Raw genomic sequence first — 3,701 nt, forward strand, 5'->3', positions numbered from 1 at the left:
CTTCTAAGATATTCATTCGCACTTCAACCTGAATGTGATGAACGTGACAATCATCATCATTCCCTATGAACGCGTGCCTGACAACCACTTCCGTTCTACATTAGAATTGAATGAGTATCTCTTAGATCTCTTAACCAGAATCTTCGTGGTGTAAGCTAGAATGATGGCGGCATTCAAGAGAATCCGGAAAGTCTAAACCTTGTCTGTAGTATTCCGGGTAGGATTCAATGATTGAATGACTGTGACGAGCTTCAAACTCGCAATTGCTGGGCGTTAGTGATAGACGCAAAAGGATAGTAAATCCTATTCTAGCATGATCGAGAACCGACAGATGAATAGCCGTGTCGTGACAGGGTGCGTTGATCATTTTCACTGAGAGGATAAGATGAAGCCACTGACAAGGGTGATGCCTCCAGACGATTAGCCGTGCCGTGACAGGGCATTGGATCATTTTCCCGAGAGATGACCGAAAGTAGCCGTTGACAATGGTGATGTATCACATAAAGCTAGCCATGGAAAGGAGTAAGACTGACTGGATGAAGATAGCAGGAAAGCAGAGGTTCAGAGGAACGAAAAGCATCTCCATTCGCTTATCTGAAATTCCTACCAATGATTTACATAAGTACCTCTATCCCTATTTTATTATATCATTTTCAAAAACTCTATAACCATTTGATATCCGCCTGACTGAGATTTACAAGGTGACCATAGCTTGTTTCATACCGACAATCTCCGTGGGATTCGACCCTTACTCACGTAAGGTATTACTTGGACGACCCAGTGCACTTGCTGGTCAGTTACACGGAGTTGTGAACCGTGGTCTTGTGCATCCGTTTTTGGTGCCATTGCCAGGGAATCAATTTTGAACAACAATTCACAACCTAAGTAGCAATTTCGCATACCAAGTTTTTGGCGCCGTTGCCGGGGATTGTTCGAGTTTGGACAACTGACGGTTCATCTTGTTGCTCAGATTAGGTAATTTTCTTTTTGTTTTGTTTTCAAAAATTTCTCCTTTGTTTTCGAAAAAAAAAATTTAATTAAAAATATTTTCAAAAAATATACTTTTCTTCAGGATTTTTAAGAATGAATTCTAGTGTTTCATGAAACATGTTGAATCCTATCTGGCTGTAAAGCCATACCCAAACTGCTTTGGGATTGGTATTCAACTAATCACTCCAGTCCATGTAATTATATACTAAAGCTTGGCTGGCTATTAAGCCATGCCTGACCCTTTGATTGGAGCTTTAGAGCATAAGATTCCTGGAATTCATATTAAAAATTTTGGAATCCTTATTTTTCTTTTTCAAAATAATTTTTTGAAAAATATAAAATAAAAATCCAAAAAAATTTAGAAAATCACAAAAATAAAAAATATTTCATGTTTCTTGTTTGAGTCTTGAGCCATGTTATAAGTTTGGTGTCAATTGCATGTGCATCTTGCATTTTTCGAAAATTTCATGCATTCATAGTGTTCTTCATGATCTTCAAGTTGTTCTTGGTAAGTCTTCTTGTTTGATCTTGATGAGTTTTTGTTTTGTGTTGTTTAGTGTTTTTCATATGCATTCTTGAATTCTTAGTGTCTAGACATTAAAGAATTCTAAGTTTGGTGTCTTGCATGTTTTCTTTGCATTAAAAATTTTTCAAAAATATGTTCTTGGTGTTCATCTTGACATTCATAGTGTTCTTGGTGTTCATCTTGACATTCATAGCATTCTTGCATGCATTCATTGTTTTGATCTAAAAATTTCATGCATTGCATCATTTTAGTGTTTTTCTCTCTCATCATAAAAATTCAAAAATCAAAAAAATATCTTTCCCTCTTTTCTCTCATCAAATTCGAAAATTGGATTTGACTTTTTCAAAAATTTTTAAAATCTAGTTGTTTTCTATGAGTCAAATCAAATTTTCAATTTAAAAATCTCATCTTTTTCAAAATCTTTTTCAAAAATCAAATCTTTTTTATTTTTCTTAGTTATTTTCGAAAATAACATCATCAATTAATGTTTTGATTCAAAAATTTCAAGTTTGTTACTTGCTTGTTAAGAAAGATTCAAACTTTGAGTTCTAGAATCATATCTTGTGATTTCTTGTGAATCAAGTCATTAATTGTGATTTTAAAAATCAAATCCTTTTCAAAAATATATCTTATCTTTTTCAAAATTTGATTTCAAAATATCTTTTCTAACTTCCTATCTTCTTATCTTTTCAAAATTGATTTTCAAAATTGTTTCAACTAACTAACTAACTTTTTGTTTGTTTTTTATCTTTTTCAAAACTACCTAACTAACTCTCTCTCTCTCTAATTTTCGAAAATATCTTCCCTCTTTTTCAAAAATTCTTTTTAATTAACTAATTATTTTAATTTTCGAAAAACCACTAACCTTTTTCAAAAATCACTAACTCTTTTTCAAAAATATTTTTTCGAAAATTCTTCTCTCTCATCTTATTCTATTTATTTATTCATCTACTAACATCTCATCTCACATCTCTGCCATCCTCACAGTTGTGTTTCTTCCATTATATTACATTCTTTGTCTCCCCCTCTTCTTCTACTCAGACAGGGATCCCTATACTGTGGTATAAAGGATCCATATTATTATTATTATTATTTTTCTGTGCCCTCTTCTTTGTCATATGAGCAGGAGCAAGGATAAGAACATTCTTGTGGAAGCAGATCCAGAACCTGAAAGGACTCTGAAGAGAAAATTAAGAGAAGCTAAATTACAACAATCCAGAGAAAACTTTTCAGAAATTTTCGAACAGGAAGAGGAGATGGCAGCCGAAAATAATAATAATGTAAGGAAGATGCTTGGTGACTTTACTGCACCTAATTCCAATTTACATGGAAGAAGCATCTCTATTCCTGCCATTGGAGCAAACAACTTTGAGCTGAAACCTCAATTAGTTTCTCTGATGCAGTAGAACTGCAAGTTTCATGGACTTCCATCTGAAGATCCTTTTCAGTTCTTAACTGAATTCTTGCAGATATGTGATACTGTTAAGACTAATGGAGTAGATCTTGAAGTCTACAGGCTCATGCTTTTCCCTTTTGCTGTAAGAGACAGAGCTAGATTATGGTTGGATTCTCAACCCAAGGACAGCCTGAACTCTTGGGATAAGCTGGTCACGGCTTTCTTAGCCAAGTACTTTCCTCCTCAAAAGCTGAGCAAGCTTAGAGCTGATGTTCAAACCTTCAGACAGAAAGAAGGTGAATCCCTATATGAAGCTTGGGAAAGATACAAACAGTTGACCAAAAAGTGTCCTTCTGACATGCTTTCAGAATGGACCATCCTGGATATATTCTATGATGGTTTATCTGAGCTATCAAAGATGTCACTGGACACTTCTGCAGGTGGATCCATTCACCTAAAGAAAACGCCTGCAAAAGCTCAAGAACTCATTAACATGGTTGCTAATAACCAGTTCATGTACACTTCTGAAAGGAATCCTGTTAGTAATGGGACGCCTATGAAGAAGGGAGTTCTTGAAGTTGATACTCTGAATGCCATATTGACTCAGAACAAAATATTGACTCAGCAAGTCAATATGATCTCTCAGAGTCTGAATGGAATGCAAGCTGCATCCAACAGTACTCAAGAGGCTTCTTATGAAGAAGAAGCTTATGATCCTGAAAACCCTGCAATAGCAGAGGTAAATTATTTAGGTGAACCTTATGGAAACACCTATAACTAATCATGGAG

General features: G+C 34.9%; 1 non-coding gene across 1 annotated transcript; it reads right to left on the reverse strand.

The window, feature by feature from the left end:
• Positions 1 to 3,168: 3,168 nt before the first annotated feature.
• On the reverse strand, positions 3,169 to 3,276 carry LOC148565380 (small nucleolar RNA R71). The gene has a single exon (XR_015884985.1). It is a non-coding gene; the product is annotated as a small nucleolar RNA R71 (small nucleolar RNA).
• Between the last annotated feature and the right edge of the window lie 425 nt (positions 3,277 to 3,701).

The sequence above is a fragment of the Arachis ipaensis genome, chromosome B5 (assembly GCF_059453495.1).
Source record: "Arachis ipaensis isolate K30076 ecotype BB chromosome B5, ASM5945349v1, whole genome shotgun sequence".
NCBI lineage: Eukaryota > Viridiplantae > Streptophyta > Magnoliopsida > Fabales > Fabaceae > Arachis > Arachis ipaensis.